At 41.9% G+C, this 23613-nt stretch overlaps 1 pseudogene; it reads right to left on the bottom strand.

The window, feature by feature from the left end:
* The window catches only part of LOC119926882, a 95461-nt pseudogene that overhangs the window by 5779 nt on the left and 66069 nt on the right, over positions 1 to 23613 (bottom strand).

The raw sequence follows: 23613 nt of genomic DNA, 5'->3' as shown, positions 1-23613 counted from the left end.
CCTTCCCAAAACCCACTGATGTTAAAGGCAGCAATGCAGATGCATCTGAGGACAGAATTTAGTCCTGAAGGGAGAAGCCTGCATTGGAAGAAAAATTGGTAACTTAAGCTAAGTACTAAATAATGAAAAAAGGGCAGCAATCCCCAGATGAAGAAAGTCAGTTTTAAGGTCACAGAGAGAAAAATGTATTCGTAAAAATGTAACCCTATGGTAATATTGCCTAGGCTAAATGGTAGACAGGGTAGGATAGGTTGAGCAAAAAATGTCCTGGAGTTTCAGGGCCAGGAAGAGTTGATGTCATCAAAGCATTAAAGACAGGGTGGAATCTGGGCCTAGGTCATCTCCTCCTACCCTAACTTGTTACCCCTCCAATCAGGGTGAACTCTGAGCACCCCTTTGGTCCTTAAAATACTCTTGAATGAGATTGTTCAGGGACTTCACTCAATCAATCAATCAATCATTTTATTGTATTTTCTGAGCACTTAAAATGGCCAGAGTACTTCCCTAAGCACTAGAGAGAGTACAGTTGATTTGGTAGATATGATCCCTGTCCTCGAGGACCTTACATTTTAGTGAGAGAGACTGTAAAATAAATTACAGATAGAAGAAGGTAATAGAGGATAAAGATACCTCTGAATGTGATATGGTGGGTGGGAGTGAGGAGTTGAGCACCCTAGAATTATCTGTCATAGACGTGCAGAAATGGCATTAAAAGTGCTATCAGAAGTGAGTCCCTTTTTTCCTCTCCTCCCCATCCCCCCTGCCCTATGTATTTTACTTGTACATATTTACTATTCTATTTATTTTGATAATGATATGCATATAGCTATAATTCTATTTGTTCTGAGGATTTTGACACCTGTCTACATGTTTTGTTCTGTTGTCTTGTCTCCCCCTTCTAGACTGTGAGCCCGTTGTTGGGTAGCGACCGTCTCTATACTTGTACTTCTGAAGTGCTTAATACAGTGCTCTGCACATAGTAAGTGCTCAATAAATACGATTGAAAGAATGAATGAATGAAAGTGGAGATGAGAGCTTAAAGATAATGAAGACCTTATGAAGGACATGGCATTTCAGAAGGGCTTAAAGCTGGGAAGGACTGTGGCTTGTCAGATGTGAAGAGTGGGGGAGTTCAGATAGAGCAGATGGTATGAGCAATAAACTGAAGCTGGAAGAGTCTAGGATGACATACTTTAAGTAGGTTGTCCTGAGAAGAATAAAGGTGACAGACTGGGGTGTGGTGGGAGATAAGTGGATAAATAGGAAAGAGCAAGTTGGTTGTGTGCCTTAAAGTCAACAGTGAGGAGTTTCTGCTTCTTGCAAAGAGGAACGGGTAACCATTGGGTGTTTTATGAGGTGTGGGGAGACATATGTGAATATTTTAGAAAAATGCTTTGGGCAACAAGAGTGAAGTATGGACTTGAATAGGGAGAGACTGAAGGATGCAACATCTGAGAGTTCTGCTTGTACAGCATTGGAATCGGCATATGAAAAGCGCTTGGGCTAATGGGGTGGCAGTTTGGATAAGGAGGAGGGGAAGGTTCTAGAGGATTGTGAAGGAAGAGCAGACAGGGCTTGGTTACAGAAAGATTATATGCATTGAAAGAGGGGGAGAAGTCAAGAATAGGGCCCAGGTTTTGGGCTTGCAAGATAGAGACAATAGTGGTGTTGCCATCTACGAAGGGAAGCACAATGGAGTAGAGGATTGGAAAAGGAAGATGGCAACATCATCTCTTTCCTCCCCAGTGTTCAGTTTGGCCTTATTGAGTTTGGGGTGCCGACGGCATATCCATGTAGAGACATTAGGGAGGCAAGAGTTAATGCGAGGCTGCAGAGAAGAAGGAGCCATAGTCCTAGAGATGGTAGTTGAAGGTGTAGGAACTGAAGAGCTCCACAAGGGTCTGAATGTAGTTTAACAATAATGATGATTATGATGATGGTAATAGTAGTAATGACAATTACAATAAAAATTGTGGTATTTGTTGAGTGATTACTATATGTCTAGCACTGTACTAAGGTCTGAGACAGGTGCAGGATAATCAGGTCGGACACAGTCCTTGTCCCACATGGGTAGAAGGAACACCTATCTGGAGAACCATCTTCTATTTTCAATCCATTTCTTGAGGGAGAATTGGTTGAAGGCTGGGAGATGCCAGAGAGCCTGGAGCATGGAGGTCCCTAACCTGATGCCTGCTCTGACCTAGACTGACAGTCCCAGGCACATCTTCTGGAAACTTCTGGCTTGGGTAAGGAAGAATGGGAAAATTCAGCCCTGAACCAAGCAATTTCTCACCCAATACCACCATTTTCCCTGCTGGACCTGAGGAAGAGAGAAGGGATTGAGGGACATACAACTCCTAGGATCTGTTTTCATTTATCTTCTCCCCTTGGCTCGCAGCTAGGAAAGACTTTTCTCACCCACATAGGGTGCAATCTAACCCAGGCCCGGGAAACTCATCACTGGCCTGGGTAGTTTGCCGTAGAGTATGTATGCCAAGGTAGGGAGGGTTGAAACTGGATGGGGCAGGAATGACAGATTGAGCTCTGGCTACTCTCCCCCATCCTCTTTCCAATGTCTACTACTCTCTCTCTCCCATCCACTCATCTTCTCCTCTTTCTATGCCTGTGTGAGCTCCTTTCTCATGTTTTCCAATCATCTCCTGCAGTTCCTCTCTCCTTAAGGAGAGAGGGAAAGGAAGTGGGAGGGAGGAATGAAAGAATTAAATCAAGGATGCCAACTCATTCCTAGCAAGTTTGTACACCACAGTGATCAGTAAACAGAACCACAGAAGTATTTTGCAGCTTCATTGCTTTTGAGCTGACAACCTGTATACTTTTTGAAACAGGTTTTCAGGGCAATTCCCCACCTCAGTTCAATTTAAATTGAAGGCCACAAATCAGTTGTCTTCCAAGTCTACATGGTATCTCTCTCCTCTGCATTGGGTTGGATAGAATTGGCTGGGGTCTATTCACTGTCTCAGTTTTACAAAGTCTGAGGAGTCATAAATTGGTTTTAAAGCAGTGATCTTGCTCTTTTCCTCTTGTTTCCATAAATTATGACCCAACCAGCCTAGCACAAATAGTTTGGTTTGATATCTCATATTAATCTTTGCTATAATTTGAAAGCAGACTTCAGTTCAATGAGTTCACTTTTAATTAAATCTTGAGCTCTCAATATTTCACTGCTCTTCCTCACATTAGATAATAAAAGAGGAAGTACATATTTCATGTGGAACATTTCCCTTTATTACATATATGTAAAGTATATTTTCTTCAATCAAAATTCTTGTCCCGGTCAATTGTATTTCCCTCCCAGTTCTTGAGATCAACTTTTTTTCAGGTTCAGATGGAATAGCAAGAATTGGGAAAGTGTGGCAGATGACAGGTTGCCAGAAAAATCCCTGAGATGGAGATTGTGGGGACAGGGGAACAAAAGGAGGACCAAGCCCATTGGTTTGGGAAAAAAGGAGTGTAATGTTGGAGGAATGCAATCTTTCTAACTTTGGGTAGTTACTCCCCACCCTGGGGACATTGGATGCAGAACCATTATGGTCCTTCCCTCTTTGGCCCTGCCTCTTCGTAGAAGAGACAGGAACCCCTATTGTGTAGAATTAAAGATAATCACCCTGAGCCAGGGTGAAGATGTTTCTGGAAGAGACACTTTCCCAAATAACACTTCAACCATCTTATTCAGCTCTTTTCCTTTGTGGCTCAATGGAAAGAGCACGGGTTTGGGAGTCAGAGGTCATGGGTTCAAATCCCTTCCCTGTCAATTGTCAACTGTGTGACTTTGGGCAAGTCACTTAACTTCTCTGTGCTTCAGTTACCTCATCTGTAAAATAGGGATTAAGACTGTGAGCCCCCTGTGGGACAACCTGATCACCTTGTATCCTCTCCAGTGCTTAGAACAGTGCTTTGCACATAGTAAGTGCTTAACAAAAGTCATCATCATCATTATTATTATTATTAGAAGCTAGTCAATCAATCAATGGTATTTACTGAGCACTTAGTGTGCACAGCACTGTACTGAATGTTTGGGAGAGTACAGTATGAGAGAATTGGCAGACACGTTCTCTGTTTGTAACTTCCAGTCTGGACATTTCCATCACCTTGGCCCCAAAATATATAAGGTGACTTTATATAAAGTGAGTAATAATAATAATAATAATAATAATAATAATTATGGTATTTGTTAAGTGCTGACCATGTACGAGGCACTGCACTAAGCACTAGGGTGGATGCAAGCAAATCAGGTTGGACACAGTCACTGTCTCATGAGGGGCTTAGTCTCAATCCCCATTTGACAGATGAGGTAACTGAGGCACAGAGCAGCGTGGCTCAATGGAAAGAGCCCGTGCTTTGGAGTCAGAGGTCATGGGTTCAAATCCCAGCTCTGCCACTTGTCAGCTGTGTGACTTTGGGCAAGTCACTTCACTTCTCTGGGCCTCAGTTACCTCATCTGTAAAATGGGGATTAAGACTGTGAGCCCCCCGTGGGACAACCTGATCACGTTGTAACCTCCCCAGCGCTTAAAACAGTGCTTTGCACATAGTAAGCACTTAATAAATGCATCATTATTATTATTGTTATTATTACAGAGGAGTGAAGTGACATGTCCAAGGTCACAAAGACAAGTGGCAGAACTAGGATTAGAACCCATGACCTCTGGACTCCAAGGCCTATCTTCTATTCACTATGCCATGGTGTTTCACAGCTAGAAGGTGATCATCTTTGCCATTCTTCCTGCCGAGGAAATAAAACTCTCCAAAACACTAATAGAAGCACCCATCACCAATATCTGCCCTTTTCTCTCCATCCAAACTGCTACCTTATTGGTACAATATCTGCTCATATCCCGACTGGATTACTGCATCAGCCTCCCTTCTGATCTCCCAACCGCCTGTCTCTACCCACTTCAATCTATACTTCACTCTGCTGCCCAGATTATCTTTCTACAGAAACGCTCTGGCATGTCACTCCCCTCCTCAAAAGTCTCTAGTGGTTGCTTATCAACCTTTGCATGAAGCAAAAACTCCTCACTATTGGCTTCAGAGCACTCTATCCCCTAGCTCCGTCCTACCTCACTTCCCTTCTCTCCTACAGCCCAGCCCACATACTCCACTCCTCTGCCACTAACCTCCTCACTCTGCCTAGTTCTTGCCTGCCCCGCCGTCAACCCCTGGCCCACGTCCTACCTCTGGTCTGGGATCGAATACGCACCCTCCTCATAGCCGCCAAACTAGCTCTCTTCCCCGCTTTAAAGCCCTCCTGAAAGCTCACCTCATTCAGGAGGCCTTCCCAGACTGAGCCCCCCTTTTTCTCTGCTCCTCCTCCCCTCCCCATTGCCCCTACTTCCTCCCTCTGCTCTACCCCCTTCCCCGCCCCACAATACTTGTGTATATTTGTACATATTTATTATTCTATTGATTTTATTAATGATGTGTATATATCTATAATTCTATTTATCTGTTTTGACGCTATTCATGCCTGTTGTTTTGTTTTGTTGTCTGTCTCCCCCATCTAGATTGTGAGCCTGTTGTTGGGTAGGGATTGTCTCTATCTGTTGCCGAATTGTACTTTCCAAGTGCTTAGTACAGTGCTCTGAACACAGCAAGCACTCAATAAATACGATAGAATGAATGAATGAATGAATCCTTTAGTTTCTAGTTTTGACATTAGCACAATGGTCCCTGATTTTCTCCCTCTTTCATTAACCCACTTTCTCCTAAACCCAGTGCAGAATCACTTCACTGCAACTTCTCACCCTCTGAGGTCCTGGATGCCAGAACCTCTTAACTGGTCAATACTAATGGTGTCCTGCGGATATTGTTTACTTTTCTTCTTGCTTCTATTTTTACCCTCCCTCCAAATTTCACAGAATTTTAAAAGTATTTGGGACATGGTGAATGCTTTCGTTAGGAAAAAAAGTGCAAGTTCAGGTTACCTGGAGACTGAAATGTTCACCTTATATCATCTAAAATTGATGTCAGTATTGATAGAGCTGACTTTAATCTAAAAGCTACCATTCTCCAGAGGAGGGAAAGAAGCTGTAGCAGAAAACAGGGTGAATTTGAGTTGGTAAATATTAATGTTTATCATTCACCTAAACCTCTTTTTTGAGGACCAATTTACTAGCTATACAAGCCTTAATAAGCAAAATATTTGTCATAAAGTAAGGGGAGCAAATGATAGAGTGGTATATATCTATTCTCTTTATTTTATTTTGTTAGTATGTTTGGTTTTGTTCTCTGTCTCCCCCCTTTTAGACTGTGAGCCCACTGTTGGGTAGGGACTTTCTCTATATGTTGCCAATTTTTACTTCCCAAGCGCTTAGTACAGTGCTCTGCACATAGTAAGCGCTCAAATACGATTGATGATGATGATGATGATGATATTTGAAATACTTTGAATTACCTGATACAGGAGAGAAAAAAAATGAAGTCTCACAATTATTCCACCCCCAACTAAAGAATTGTAAGTAACTTGCTGGGCCTGCTGTTATTTATTTTCATTCAGAAAAGTGGACTCCTTAGCCCAGCAGAATTCAAAGAACAGGAAGTAGTGTAGCTTCGTACAGTGAGTTCCAGAGTAGTATTCAGGAGGAATGAGGGCTACCCCTAGTAGGGTACAGAAACATTATCTATAAAATTAATGCCCAGTTTTATCTTACTATGCATCCCCCATCCCAGCTCCATGGCACTTATGTACATATCTATAGTTTATTTATTTATATAAAGGTGTGTTCCCCCCCCCCCCACCACCACCCATATAGACTGCAAGTTCTTTGTGGGCAGGGAATGTGTCCGTTTATTATTCTATTCTACTGTCCCGATTGCTTAGTACAGCGCTCTGCACACCATATTCATTATTCATGTTTATTCAATCATGTTTATTCATGCTTATTCGATCATGTTTATTGAGGGTTTACTGTGAACAGAACACTGTACTAAGTCCTTGGGAAACTACAATACAACAATAAACAATGACATTACCTGCCCACAATGATCTTACAGTCTACAGGAGGGGAGACAGACATCACAACAAGTAAATAAAGTTGCAGATATGTATATAAGTGCGTCAGAGTAATGCAGAAGGGAGTGAGAGATGAGGAAAAGTGGGGCTTTTTCTTGGAAGGCCCCTTGGAGGAGATGTACCTTCAAAAGTGAAGTGCCCCACAACACTTATGTACATATCTGTAATTTATTTCTTTACATTGGTGTCTGTCTCCCACTCTAGAATGAAAGTTTGCTGTAGAAAGAGAATGTGTCTGTTTATTCTTTTATTGTACTCTCCCAAGAGCTTAATACAGTACTCTGATACAATTCAATGAATGAATGCTGTGAGTCTGTTCATAGAACACTTTAGCTTCTAGGTAGAAAATTGGTATGGAAATGCAGAGTGTTAATGAATCAATAAATTAAATATGGTATTTGTTAAGCACTTACTATATGCTAAGCATTGTACTAAGCATCGGGGTGGATACAAGTAAATCGTGTTGGACATAGTCCCTGTCTTGAATAGGGCTCACAGTCTTAATCCTCATTTTACAGATGAGGTAACTGAGGCAAGGAGAAGTAAAGTGACTTGCCCAAGGCCACACAACAGACAAGTGGCAGAACTGGAATTAGAACCCATGACCTTCTGATTCCCAGGCCTGTGCTCTATCCACTGGCAGGGAATGTATCAGTTGTATTGTTGTACTCACCCAAGTGTTTGGTAGAGTTTTCTGCACACAGTAATCACTCAATAAATATGATGGATTGATTAAAAGGGTATTTGGTAATATTCGTTGATAACTTGATGACCCTATTTAAATAAATGCCTGTCCCCCCCCCAAAAAAAAATTGCGGCATTTAGTGTAAGATGATGAATGACAAAATCCAATGAGTCATTCAGTGACAACTGTGAAATGACTATTACACTGCCCCATTAAAAAATTATGAAGACATTCTTGGAATGACTTCCACTGTCACCTTAACTATTCTTGCTGAACCAAAGGATGAAGAGAACTAGAACACATGTCCAGGAAGCTCAGAACTTTATTACCAATGTAGTGTATTATACACAGTGGGTTTACTTTTCATTTTCTCAGAGAATTACATGTTTTCATTCTTGCTTGATTATCCTCAGGTTCTTCATGACTTCTGTCAATTAACAGCTTCACAAGCTATACTTTAAACCAAATTATACTGAATCACACTATTTACAGCCATGAGGGAGAACTTGGCCATTCAGATATTGTTTCAAGAATTTAGTTAATTAAAAATCCAATATTCTTTCTTGAAGAAGAAAAAAATACGAGTTAAGGCAGTAAAATCATCATGGTCAAAAAGTAAACATGATTAAAATGTCTTTCTTTATAAAGAATGAATATTTAATCCTTATTCTCCTTCCCAGAGCTTCGATGGGGAAACTTTTTTCTTTTTTCAATCTTGGGTGGAATGTCAAAATTTACATTTAAATAGGGAAGTTTTAGTGAGTCTAACATACAGCCTGTAGCCATTCAGGAGCCCTAATGAGAGTGTTAATTTATATAGTTCTAGACTTGGAGCCTTGATTAGATCTCAGAGAAGGCACATTCTTGAAATAACTTGTCAAAGCATGTTATCAAAGCTCTTCCCTGGGAATAATTTCAAATAGAAGCCACTTTTCCTAGAACTGGCATCTTGTTTTGAGTGACATTTTCTCTAGACTATGTCAATTATGAGTATCTTTCTTATGTACTTTCTCTGGATGCCAGATAACACTTATTCTTTTTCTTCTGCAAAAGCAGGAACCCCAAAACAAAAGGTAAAGAAAATAAGCATCATAACAACTGTTCACACATCGAAAAATGGCATCATCATAAATGTGTCGATTGCATTCACACCTGCAATCTAATGGGTCCTATTCTCCAGAGAAGGAGAAAGGCTATAGTGGATTTCAAACAGCAAGTGCCACTTTATTGTGGTTAATCTAAGGCTCTTTTGGGGAAGGAGAGTCAAGCAAAGGCCTATCCATTCCATTCCTAGTTTGGACAGTGGCTAGTGAGTGGCAGGCAATCTGCTACAAGTCAAAACTCCCCTGTTCTGGGCAGCAGTGGCATGGGAGAGAGTTGAGGGTGGAGACTCAAGTTTACTATGCAGAAGGTGGCAATGGTAAACCACTTTCCGTACTTCCATGTTTTTACCAGGAATACTCTATCAGACTAGCAGAAAAATCTACCACATTTTTACCAGAAAACTACCAGAATGATTGCAGATGGAAAGTGGAGCATTCTGGGAGAGATGAGAAGAAGCATGGCTCAGTGGAAAGAGCCCAGGCTTTGGACTTAGAGGTCAGGGGTTCAAATCCTGGTTCTGTCAATTGTCAGCTGTGTGACTTTGGGCAAGTCACTTAACTTCTCTGGGCCTCAGTTCCCTCAACTGTAAAATGGGGATTAAGACTGTGAGCCCAATGTGGAACAACCTGATTACCTTGTATCCCCCCAGTACTTAGAACAGTGCTTTGCACATAGTAAGTGCTTAACAAATACCATCATCATTATTATTATTATGTGTCCGTGGTGTCGCTATGGGTTGGAAAAGACTCAACGGCTAAGACAAGACAAGACTGTGTGCAGAGCTCTGTACAAAGTGCTTGGGAGAGTACAATACATCAGAATTCATTTATTCATTCATTCAATCGTATTTATTGAATACTTATTGTGTGCAGAGCACTGTACTAAGCGCATGGGAAGTACAAGTCGGCAACACATAGAGACAGTCCCTACCCAACAAAGGGCTCGCAGTCTAGAAGGGGGAGACAGACAACGAAACAAAACATGTAAGCAGGTGTCAAAATCGTAAAAATGTGCAACGCTTCACAGACTTGTGTGTCATTTGGTAGATGCGTTCCCTGCCCATAGGAAGCTTACAGTCTAGAAGGGGAGACAGACATTAACAAATAAATATGAATAAATATCTATCTCCCATGACTGCAAGAGCATCCTAAACCTAAGTAGGAAGAAACTTGGGCTAATGGAAAAATCTTGGGCCTGGGAGTTAGAGAAACTGGGTTCTAATCATGGCTCTGACTGTATCTAGCTCGATTCTGAGAACACTCCTTGACACACAGTAAGCACTTAAGTAGTAGTAGTAGTAGTAGTAGTAGTAGTAGTAGTAGTAGTAGTAGTAGTAATGTGTAATTCAGTAGGACACTACCTGGAAGATGATGGGACCCCTAGAACTTCTAATTCTATACCACTTCCCTGATCCAGAGCCATCATTAATTATCCCTGGACAGCATTGAATTACAAGGTCAGAAAGTTATCGGTAGATATCTGGGCTCTCTATTTACTTCCTCCAACACGACTCACCTCTGTGCTCATCCTACTGTTCAAGCATAGACGTTTGGGTCAGCAATTCAGTCACTCTGATTCTTTCCCACTCCATAGTCATTTTTTTCTCCCTTTAGGTAATAATAATAATAATGGTATTTGTTAATCTCTTACTATGTGCCAAGCACTGTTCTAAACGCTGGGGTAGATACAGGGTAATCAGGTTGTCCCACATGGGGCTCACAGCTTTAATCCCCATTTTACAGATGAGGTAACTAAGACACAGAGAAGTTAACTGGCTTGCCCAAGATCACGCAGCAGACAAGTGGTGGAGCGCGGATTAGAACCCATGTCCTCTGACTCCTAAGCCTATCTTCTTTCCAGTAAGCCAAATTATTTCTCTTAGGGTCCTTCCCTTCCTCTGGGTGAAAGCTGTTAAAAATAATATAGGAGAGACACCAACTGGGTCATTGCCCCCCTTATTTGGAAATTCTGACCTTATCCCTAATATGATGTAGAGCTAAGGGAAGGAGACTAAAATCATTCTTTCTATTTGTCACTTGAATTAGCATCTACATCTGAACAGTTGACAATGAAGGTAAAGCATTTTGCCTAAAAATGTCCCATTAGTAAGCAAGGATACACCATCTGAAACATTTCCTGTGTTGGATTAATCAAAAAAGAAGGCCTATTCTTAAATTCACAGTAATTCTATCCAAAAATATGCTTTACCTTCATTATTATCATTACTTCTATTACATTTTTAGGCACATATGTGGTGTCAAGCACTGTTCTAAGCACTGGGGTAAATACAAGTTAATCAGATTAGGCACAGTCTCTGTTTCACATGGGGCTCATATTCTAAGTAGGAGACAGGATGGGCATTGAATTCCCATTTTACAGGTGAGGAAATTGAGGCCCAGAGAATGATAATGGCATTTGTTAAGCACTTACTATGCGCCAAGCACTGTTCTGAGTGCTGGAGTAGATACAAGATAATCAGGTTGTCCCACCTGGGGCTCACAGTCTTAATCCCCATTCTCCAGATGAGGTAGCTGAGGCACAGAGAAGTTAAGTGACTTTTCCAAAGTCACACAGCTGATAATGGCAGAGCCGGGATTGGAGCCCATGACCTCTGACTCCCAAGCACATGCTCTTTCCACTAAGCCTCGCTGCTTCTCGAGAACTCCACTTCAGAGAACTGAAGTGGATTGCCCAAGGTCACACAATAGGGCAGTGGCAGAGTCAGGATTAGATCCCAGGTCCTCTGACTCCCAGATTTATACTTTTTCCACTAAGCCATGCTGCTTCTCCCTAGTTCAATAGGCCTAAGCAAAACAAACCAGAGCTTTCACTGATTACCGCAATAAATACAGGGTGGAATGCATTTGGACCAAGCTCTGGAACCAAAGTTTCACTCCCTCAGAGCAGTTTCAGCCAAAAACTGAATGTGATCATAGAAATCTTACCTTCTGAAGCACAACAGAGCCCGGGTTTTGGAGTCAGAGGTCATGGGTTCAAATCCCCGCTCCACCACTTGTCTGCTGCGTGATCTTGGGCAAGCCAGTTAACTTCTCTGTGTCTCAGTTACCTCATCTGTAAAATGGGGATTAAAGCTGTGAGCCCCATGTGGGACAACCTGATTACCCTGTATCTACCCCAGCGTTTAGAACAGTGCTTGGCACATAGTAAGAGATTAACAAATACCATTATTATTATTATTACCTAAAGGGAGAAAAAAATGACTATGGAGTGGGAAAGAATCAGAGTGACTGAATTGCTGACCCAAACGTCTATGCTTGAACAGTAGGATGAGCACAGAGGTGAGTCGTGTTGGAGGAAGTAAATAGAGAGCCCAGATATCTACCGATAACTTTCTGACCTTGTAATTCAATGCTGTCCAGGGATAATTAATGATGGCTCTGGATCAGGGAAGTGGTATAGAATTAGAAGTTCTAGGGGTCCCATCATCTTCCAGGTAGTGTCCTACTGAATTACACATTACTACTACTACTACTACTACTACTACTACTACTACTACTACTACTACTTAAGTGCTTACTGTGTGTCAAGGAGTGTTCTCAGAATCGAGCTAGATACAGTCAGAGCCATGATTAGAACCCAGTTTCTCTAACTCCCAGGCCCAAGATTTTTCCATTAGCCCAAGTTTCTTCCTACTTAGGTTTAGGATGCTCTTGCAGTCATGGGAGATAGATATTTATTCATATTTATTTGTTAATGTCTGTCTCCCCTTCTAGACTGTAAGCTTCCTATGGGCAAGTCACTTAACTTCTCCATGCCTCAGTTACCTCATCTGTAAAATGGGATTAAGACTGTGAGCCCCCTGTGGACAACCTCATCACCTTGTAACCTCCCCAGCGCTTAGAACAATGCTTTGTACATAGTAAACACTCAATAAATGCCATCAAAATAAAAAACCCTGGTCTTACCTATGAAATAGCTGCACAAGGCCTTGGGCAGATCTTAACTCTTCTTTTCATTTGCCTCAGAAATGGCTTTAGCGAAGAAGCACTTTCTTCCAGCTTGTAAATGCATCTGCTCCAAGATGTAGAAGTTTCAGAACTGTGAGCAGTCACCAAGTTGGTCCGCCCCAGACAAACGTCAAGTTTTCTAAACCTCTACACTCCTTTGAAAGGGAAATTTATTTTCTTGGTCATCTGCTTGCCCCTGGAGGATGATATTTGTTAAAAACATCTGCAGAAACCATAACACTACTGTGAGGTTGTTGGAGAAAGCAAACCTGTACTCTAACAGGAGCCTCGGGTTATCGTGAGGGCTGTAGCAGTTGAAGATTCCTCATATTTCCAACACTGCAAAGCAGTTGTGATTCATAGCATCTGTTCTCCTTATTACAGGCTGCCTCCATGGAACCTTTGGCCTGTGGTTCAGCGGATCTAAATACAGAGAAAAGGCATAAACATGGAGATATATAGAGAAGCTATCACTCTGGGCATGCTCCATGTATATCATTCTGGTACTCATAGTGTACCAAGCCCAACCCAGAGCATCATAGATAAACACCTGCTCTACATTCTCAGGGAACAGGGGCTGCAAGGAGGAGAAGAATCCTCTGTAGGACACAAACGGCTTCCAAACAGCTGGTCTGCACTCCTGGGTCTTCCTCTCTAAAGAAGCTCAACACGACTGCTGAAAAGCCCACAGGGCAGGTAAAAGTCTGCGGTAAGACCCTGCAGTCTGTGCTAAAGCATGCTTTTCAGAGATTAGAAACGTGGACAGTGCCAGCAAAGGAGACACTGGAAGTCTTCTCTTCCTTCGCTTCGGTCCACGACCTCTATCTGGAAAGCCTGATGGCCATAAATTATTGTCTCCAAACTGTCTACAATTTAGTTACTGCTTATCTCCATGAATTCCAGTTGGTGTCTTTCAGTGTTTGCACACAGTAAGCACTCAATAAATACGATTGAATGAATGAATTCACTTCATTTGAATGAGTTACACAAATACATTAATAATTTAGGTCAAAATTTTGTGATAATTTGAGAAGCAGCGTGGCTCAGTGGAAAAAGCTCGGGCTTTGGAGTCAGAGGTCATGGGTTTAAATCCCGGCTCCGCCAACTGTCAGCTATGTGACTCTGGGCAAGTAACTTAACTTCTCTGTACCTGTTACCTCATCTGTTAAATGGGGATTAAGACTGTGAGCCCCCCGTGGGACAACCTGATCACCTAGTAACCTCCCCAGCACTTAGAACAGTGCTTTGCACATAGTAAGCGCTTAACATATACCATTATTATTATGATGATGATTAATTTCCTAGAAAATTCAAGCTATCATTTCCCACTTCTTGGCAATTAATAATGGCAATAATAATTAAAATAATAATAATGATATTCCCCTCTAAGAATTGAACTTGGAGAGTTTCTAGTACTCTACGTGGCTCAGCTATGGGTGGGGAAATCAAGCAGAGGCATAGCCATTCCATTCTTACCTTGGGAGTGGCCAGCAAGTGGAAGGCAATCTGCTACAAGTCAAAACTCTCCTGTGCTGGACAGCAGAGCAAGGGAGAGAGTTGAGGGCGGAGACTCAGGTTTACTGCATGGAAGAAGGCTATGGTAAACCACTTCTGTATTTTTATCAAGAAAACTCTATGGATACACTATTAAAACGATTGCAGGTAGAGGTGGGATGTTCTGAGAGAAATATGTTCATGGAGTTGCTATGAGTCGAAAATGACTTGACAGCACTAGACAGGGCAAGAATAATAATAGTGGTATTTGTTAAACACTTACTAACTGCCAGGCATTGCACTAAGTGGTGGGGTGGATGCAAAAAAAAACGGGTTGGTTACAGTCTCTGTCTAACATGGGGCTCATAGTTTCAATCTTCATTTTGCAGATGAGGTAAATGAGGCCCAGGGAAGAGAAGTGCCTGCCCATGGTCACATAGCAGCCAAGTGGCGGAGCCGCGATTAGAACCCATGACTTTCTGACCTGTGCTCTATCCACTGAGCCATGCTGCCTCTGAGCTTCTCTTACTTAGCAGCTCTCTAGGCAGAATATACCTGGTTGTCCTATAGCAAGGTGGTTGCGTTCTTGTAGAACTCCATATTAGATAAACTCATTTTGCAATACGTATGTCTGATGCTGTCTGCCTGTGCTCAACCTTTTCTTCTAACAAGAGTCACACTATACCTAGATAGCTTTGAATTGTCAAAGAATACTTCCCAATTTTGCTGTGGCCTTCTAGTCGAAATTCAGTGAACATGCCTCATATGGCAGAACTAAGTGCACAGTGAAAGATTGAAAAAGAAGTAGAAGAAGGGCTAATATCAATTAATCAATCAATCAATGGTATTTATTGAGCACTTACTATATGAAGAGCATTGTTCTTGGGAGAACACAAGATAAATTAGCAGTTACACTCCCTGCCTATAATGAGATTGCACACACCCACTTCCTATCTTCAGCAACCTATCTAATGCAATCATTTAATCAGTAGTACATATCGAGTGTCTCCTGTAGATGCAGAGCATTGTACTAAGCTCTTGGGAGAGTATGATAGGGTTAGGAGGCCTGATCCTGACCCTCAAGAAGTTTATAATCTAGCAATGGAGACAGACAGTAAATTACAGATAGGGAGAAGAGGAAAACGGGGCTGGGTGTATGGGTTGGTGCTTAAATAATGGGGTATATTTAAGATGACAGATGGGGAGGCTTAACCTGGGGAAATTAAAATTGATTTCTCACATGTACCTCTAAACTATCTTCATCCAATTTCCCAGGCACGTAGTGCTTTCTGGGTTGAAATCCCAGCTCCTGCTGTCTTCCAGCTCCCTAGTTTTGTTCCTCCACATTGAATTTAATAAGAAAAATATTCCAATTCAGAAAGGAATTAGAAAGTGGCAACAACGACTTGAATTTCTCCCTTCAGGGGAAAATCGATGACTTGCACTAGGAAGCCTTTCTCCTGAGATTATTATGAGAAAATAAGAAAAATGAGAACAGACGCAGTATGAATGAACGTGTAACCTGCTGAGAAAACTGATATGACACCTTTGGGTTTTTTTGTTGTTGCAGAAATATGATGAAGTGGCAAGGAAGAGAAAGGGAGAGAAAAAGAGATACCTTCAAGAACAATTTGCATATATACAGGAGAAAAATTAGGGATTTTACCCAGGGACCTATTTCGCACCCAATCAATCAGTCAATCAGTGACATTTACTGAGTGCTGACTGTGTGCAGAGCATTCTACTAAGCACTTGGGAAAATAAAATAAAATAGATTTGGTAGGCTTAATCCCTGTCCACATAAAGCTTATTCATCCTTCCTTGTGATCCCTTAAAATTGTAACCTCATGTTTCTACTAACTGAACTTTCAGCCCCAAATAATCACTCATTTTATTTGCCTGACTGTGTCTGTGGAAAACATTTTTGCTTTTTCTAAAAAGTTCCTCCCTAGAAGATTCTACTCTCTCTTTCGTCCTTTCAGTTTCTGCCTGTTTTTACAACAACCTGTGCCATTGTGGGAATTTTTTTCTTTTCTTTTCTTTTTCTTTTTTTTGGTGTCAGCTTCCTCATGGACACTGGGGATATAACTGTGCTCTGAGCATGGAGCAGAGACAAAATCATTTTGTTTAGTACATTCCATGGAGGTTGTAACTTGGAGTGAGGGATGAAGAGGAACAGAGTGAAGCAGGCCCTGTGAGAGCCCACAAATCTCCATCAGTTCTGCCTTTCATTTACAGACCTGGCCAGATAGACTTAAGTGATTTATCTATGCCTACTGCCTCTACATTCTTTCCTCCAATTTTCTCCTGATCCCCTCCCATCTGGCTTCCATTCCCTTCACTCCGCAGATACTGCCCTCTCTAAGGTCACCAATGGCCTCCTTTTTGCAAAATTCAGCATTATCTACTCCAACTTAGTCTTCCTTAACTTCTAAGCGGCATGTACTAATGGATAGAGCATGGGCCTGGGAATCATAAGGTAATGAGTTCTAATCCTGGCTCTGCCACTTGTCTTCTGTGTGACCTTGGGCAAGTCACTTCACTTCTCTGGGCCTCAGTTTCCTCATCTGTAAAATGAGGATTGAGACTGTGAGTCTCAAGTGGGACAGGGACTGTGCCCAACCCAATTTGCTTATATTCATTCATTCATTAATTCAATCGTATTTATTGAGCACTTACTGTGTGCAGAGCACTGTACTAAGCGCTTGGGAAGCACAAGTTGGCAACATATAGAGATGGTTCCTACCCAACATTGGACTCACAGCCTAGAAGAGGGAGACAGAGAACAAAACAAAGCATATTAACAAAATAAAATAATTAGAATAAATATGTACAAATGAAATAAATAAACAAATAGAGTAATAAATACGTACAAACATATATACATATATACAGGTGCTGTGGGGAGGGGAAGGAGGTAAGGCGGGGGGATGGAGAGGGGGAGGAGGGGGAGAGGAAGGAGGGGGCTCAGTCTGGGAAGGCCTCCTGGAGGAGGTGAGCTCTCAGTAGGGCCTTGAAGGGAGGAAGAGAGCTAGCTTGGCGGATGTGCACAGGGAGGGCATTCCAGGCCAGGGGGATGACGTGGGCCGGGGGTCGACGGTGGGACAGGCGAGAACGAGGCACGGTGAGGAGATTAGCAGTTGAGGAGCGGAGGGTGCGGGCTGGGCTGGAGAAGGAGAGAAGGGAGGTGAGGTAGGAGGGGGCGAGGGGATGGACAGCCTTGAAGCCGAGGGTTAGGAGTTTTTGCCTGATGCATAGGTTGATTGGTAGCCACTGGAGATTTTTGAGGAAGGGAGTAACATGCCCAGACCATTTCTGCACAAAGATGATCGGGCACCTCAGGATTTAGTACAGTACCAAAAATACCATATTTTTTTTTAAGATACTTTTGCCTTTGTGAACTATCCCCTTAACCTAGAAACATTATCTAACCTTAGTTTCAGTGACACTGTCCTCTCCTGGCTGCTCTTATCTCTCTGGCTGCTCCTTCACAGTCTCTTCCACAGACTCCTACTCTGCATGGAGAAGCAGCATGGCTCAGTGGAAAGAGCCCGGGCTTTGGAGTCAGAGGTCATGGGTTCAAATTCTGACTCCTCCAACTGTCAGCTGTGTGACTTTGTGCAAGTAACTTCACTTCTCTGGGCCTCAGTTCCCTCATCTGTAAAATGGAGATTAAAACTCTGAGTCCCCCCCATGGGACAGCCTGATCACCTTGTAAACTCCCCAGCACCTAGAACAGTGCTTTGCACATAGTAAGCACTTAACAAATACCATCATTATTATTATTCCCCCTCTGTGGTAATAATAATTATAATAATAATTGGGGTTAAGTGCCATGCACTGTATTAAGTGCTAGAGTAGAAGATAACTGGTTGGACACAGTCCCTGCCCCATAAAGGGTTTACAGTCTTAATCCCCTTTTTCCAGATGTAACTGAGGCCTAGAGAGGTAGAATGACTTCTCCAAGATCACACAGCAGACATGTGGCAGAATCAGGATTAGAAGCCAGGTCTGTCTGGTTCCCAGTCCCATGCTCTATCCATTAAGCCACACTGCTTCTCTAGTCCCTCCAGGCTCAGTTCTAGGTCCCTTTCTTTTCTCCATCTACCTCCCTTCCCTTGAAGAACTCATTTGCCCCCATGGCTTCAACTAACATCTTTATATGGATGATTCCCAAAACTCCATCTCCAACCCCAATTTTTCTCCTTCCCTGCAGTCTTGTATTTCCTCCTGCCTTCAGGACACCTCTACTTGGATCTCCCATTGAAACCTCAAACTTTACGTTTCCAAAACAGGGCATTTCATCTTCACCCCCATATCCTGTCCTCCCAGCTATTTCCCATCACTGTAGACAGTACTACTACCATCCCTGTCACATGAACCCGTAACTTTGGCAATAGCTTCAATTCATATTGCTTATTCAACCCACGTATTCAATCTTTCACCAAATCCTGTTCATTTTTATCTTCACAACATCTCTAGAATCTGCCCACCCAGCTCCATCAAAACTACAACCATGCTGATCCATGCACTTATTATATCCCTCCATTACTACTGCATCAGCCTCCTTGCTGACCTCCCCGCCTCCTGTCACTCTCCACTCCGGGTCTTAATTCACCCTGGTGCCTGAATCGATTACTCTAAAAAAAGTTGAATCCACATCTCCCCATTTCTCAAGAATTCATTCCATCGTATTTATTGAGCACTTACTGTGTGCAGAGCACTGTACTAAGTGCTTATCTCCAGTGTTCCCCACCCACCTTTGTATCATTAAGAGCCTCTTTACCATTAATCATCATCATCATCATTATTTTATTTTGTTAGTATGTTTGGTTTTGTTCTCTGTCTCCCCCTTTTAGACTGTGAGCCCACTGTTGGGTAGGCACTGTCTCTATATGTTGCCAACTTGTACTTCCCAAGCGCTTAGTACAGTGCTTTGCACACAGTAAACGCTCAATAAATACGATTGATTGATTGATTGATTCATCATCATCATCATCATCAACAGTACTTATTGAGCACTTACTGTGTACAGGGCATTGTACTAAGTGCTTTGGAGCATACACTACAACTGAGTTGATAGACACAGTTTCCCTACCATTGACTGTAAAGCACTCAATTAGTTTTCCAATTTCTACCTTACCCCTCTAATTTCCTATAACAATCCTGCCAACACGAATGGCTCCTCTAAGGCCCACCTACTTTCTATACCTCCATCTCACCTATCACTGCCAACCCCTTGCCCACATCCTCTTTCTGACCTGGAATTTCCTGCCCCTTCATATATAACAGGCCAATCTCTCTCCATCTTCAAAGCCCTATTAAAATCAAATCTTCTCCAAGAGGCCTTTCCTAACACATTTCCCTCACTTGCTCTCTATTCTCTATCACCTATGCACTTGGATCTGTAACCTTTAAGCACTTGATAATAATAATAATAATGATGGCATTTATTAAGTGCTTACTATGTGCAAAGCGCTGTTCTAAGCGCTGGGGAGGTTACAAGGTGATCAGGTTGTCCCACGGGGGGCTCACAATCTTCAACCCATTTTACAGATAAGGTAACTGAGGCACAGATATGTTAAGTGACTTGCCCAAAGTCACACAGCTGACAATTGGCAGAGCTGGGATTTGAACCCATGAACTCTGAGTCCAAAGCCCATGCTCTTTCCACTGAGCCATGGTGCTTCGCCAGTATTAACCCCACCCTCAGCTCCACTTCATTCATGTACATATACATAATTTATTTTAATATCTGTCTCCCTTTGTAGATTGTAAGCTCCTTATGAGCAGGAAACATGTCTACCATTGCTGTTGTACTCTCCCAAGCAAGCACTTAGCATAGTGTTCTGCACAGAGTAAGTGCTCAGTGAGTACCATGGATTGATTGACTGACTGATTGATTCATAATTGATGATATAAAGGTGGGTCCAAGTGTTCTTGGAAGTTGAGAAGGGGTAGGTGGAGGTGTTACAAAATTATCAAAACCTCAATTAATGAAGAATCCTTTTAGACTTCAGATCAAGGTTAAAATTATGTTAAAGCTAGGTTTAAATTTAGAGTTCAGTTTAGGGCTAAGGTTAGGATTAGAATCCAATCAATCAATCAATCAATCGTATTTATTGAGCGCTTACTGTGTGCAGAGCACTGTACTAAGCGCTTGGGAAGTACAAGTTGGCAACATATAGAGACAGTCCCTACCCAACGGTGGGCTCACAATCCAATGATTGCTTTTATTGATATTTGGATTGTTGATTATTTATTATACAGCTGATTTGTTTGTGACTGTCATCCTTCAAGCATTTGGGTATTAATATTTTTTATATCCCTGAGCTTCCATGTAATCTCAAGAAATAATTTATCAGAAATAGGTATTCCGTACTTGGTTGACTGAGAGACGAGTTTGAGTAATGCCATAAAATTAGCCTGTGTCAGTTAAAGGGTGGTGTTATGTGTTTTCTAATGTCTTTGTATAGGCTAGATAAATTCAGAGAACAATTCTGTATGAAAATTCCAAAGCCACATGGGTGTACTTTTGGGATAGCTATAAATATTCATTGATGCCTTCAGGAGTGTTTCAGAACAGTGTTATTCAACTGGAAATAATAGTTCCACTGGTGAATTTTACATTGCATTCTGTGGTTCATAGCCCAACCTCTTTTTTATAACCACCGAAGTGTCTTCTTTACCACAGGAAGATGACAAAACTCTGCTTACTATTTTGATTTAGGAAAGTTTATTATTAAAGTCTGCTATGTCCTTGTAAATAAGATTAACTCTTTTCCCACTCCCTTATTCTCCAGACCCTCTTTTCCCTAGCAACACACACACACACATATATGCAAGCACTCATGCACACACACACACACACACACACACACACACACAGCCTCTTGAGCATCATTTAAAAAAAAAGGGTGGAGCAACATGTCTTAGACCATGAACTATTTTGGTATTTTCTAGATTTCTCTAAATGGGTCAGGTAATTTCTAAACTGAAAAATAAACTAATCTTTAGTAAACTGAAGGTCATTTTTGAAACAGCAGTTGCTGTGGCAAGGTATTTTGATGACAACTTGTCAGTCAAATTACAGGGGATTACTTTACTCACATGTGAAAAGTTATGTCCAGCTGGCATCCAAATTGAAATGTCCGAGCTGGATTAATGACAGAAACAATTGCACAAAAAATTAATTTTCTTGTGGGACAATAAATGTATGCTTCATTTAAACAACTCCAATAGGGGAATTTTAAAGGAAACAAAATACATTCTGTAGCCTAGTCTTAGTTGAAATAAAAACATAAAAGTTATTGAGGAATGTGGAGAAATTTGAGGCTCTTCAGAGAATGGAAATAAATGGAAAGTTTGGAAGTTTGGAAGAGGGACTCTGAAGAAAAGGCTCACAGGAACTATGTTTATAATAATAACAATGGCATCTATTAAGTGCTTACTATGTGCAAAGTACTGTTCTAAGTGCTGGGGAGGTTACAAGGTGATCAGGTTGTCCCCCCCGGGTCTCACAATCTGAATCCCCATTTTACAGATGACAAAACAGGCATAGAGAAGTTAAGTGACTTTGGGCACAGCTGACAATTGGCGGAGCGGGGATTTGAGCCCATGACCTCTCACTCCAAAGCCTGGGCTCTTTCCACTGAGCCATGCTGCTTTATGTGACCTACCAAAAGAGAAACTGAGAGGGGACTTTTAAAAAAGTTTCTGGGTTTTGAAAGGATGGGGCACTAATCTCAATTTCTACTACATATAGGCTTTTTAAGAACAGGTTTATATTTTGACACTTTTCTGGTCTCTAAAAGTAAATATGCTTCAGGAGAATTTGCCACATAGAAACTACCTACATGTCCACTTTTATTTAGATATGTAATGTAGCCTTTTGGATAGAGCTCAGGCCTGGGAGTTAGAAGGACCTGGGTTCTAATCCTGCCTTCGCCACTTGTCTGCTGTGTGATCTTGGGCAAATCAATTCACTTCTCTGTGCCTCAAACACAGGGATTAAAACTGTGAGCCCTATGTGTGACAGGCACTGTGTCCAACCGATTAACTCCTATCTGCCCCAGAGCTTATTATAGTGCCAGGCCCATAGTCAGTGCTTAACAGATAGCACTATCATCACTTTTATATTTGGGGTGAGGGTCTGGGTGACTTCGTAGCATGTGCAGCAGGTAGCCAGAAACCTCTGATTACTATTTCTTATTAATCATCATCATTGGAAATATTTTGTTTTCATTTAAATGTAGAATCAATCGATCAGTGGTATCTATTGTGTGCTTACTTTGTGCAGAGCATAAATACTTGGTGTTTAGGAAAGTATAACATAGCAAGGTTATGTTGTTATGAAGGAGGCCTTCCCAGACTGAGCCCCCTTTTCCCTCTCCTCCTCTCCATCCCTCCCACCCTACCTCCTTCCCCTCCCCACAGCACTTGTATATATTTGTACATATTTATTACTCTATTTATTTTACTTGTACATATTTACTATTCTATTTATTTTATTAATGATGTACATATAGCCACAATTCTATTTATTCTGATGGCTTTGACACCTGTCTACATGCCTTGTTTTGTTGTCTGTCTCCCCCTTCTAGACTGTGAGCCTGTTGGGTAGGGACCGTCTCTATATGTGGCCGATTTGTACTTCCCAAGCGCTTAGTACAGTGCGCTGCACACAGTAAGCGCTCAATAAATATGACTGACTGAATGAATGGAAGGTTGGTAGACACGTTCCCTGCCCTCAAGGAGCTCATCAAAATGTTATGTGTTACACACGGAGGCTTTTGCTTTATGAGATTGAGATTGGGGCTTTCTAATTGTGTAATACCGAGCTAGTAATAAAGCTAACCCCCCTAAATTCAGGGCTGTCCAAAAAAAATGCAGCCTTAGACAACTGAGCCAGTATTCGATTGATGACTCCGTGAAGGTCCCAGTAGTTTCGGATGGTTGGGCCAGATTCAGAAGCCATAATAATAATGATGGTATTTGTTAAGCACTTACTGTGTGCAAATCACTGTTCTAAGCGCTGGGGGGATACCAGGTGATTAGGTTGTCCCACAAGGGGCTCACAGTCTTAATCCCCATTTTCCAGATGAGGGAACTGAGGCACAGAGAAGTTAAGTGACTTGCCCAAAGCCACACAGCAGACGAATGGCAGAACCGGAATTAGAACCCACGACCTCTGGCTCCCAAGCCCAGGCTCTTTCCACTGAGCCATGCTGTAGCCTGTTGGATAGAGCAAGAGCCCGGGAGTCAGAAGGACCAGGGTTCTAATTCCCTCTGCCACTTGCCTGCTGTGTGACCTTGGGCAAGTCACTTAAC

The sequence above is a fragment of the Tachyglossus aculeatus genome, chromosome 1 (genome assembly GCF_015852505.1).
Source record: "Tachyglossus aculeatus isolate mTacAcu1 chromosome 1, mTacAcu1.pri, whole genome shotgun sequence".
NCBI classification, from domain to species: Eukaryota; Metazoa; Chordata; class Mammalia; order Monotremata; family Tachyglossidae; genus Tachyglossus; species Tachyglossus aculeatus.
Note: the sequence above shows the minus strand (reverse complement) of the source record. Positions and strands in the feature narration are given on the sequence as shown.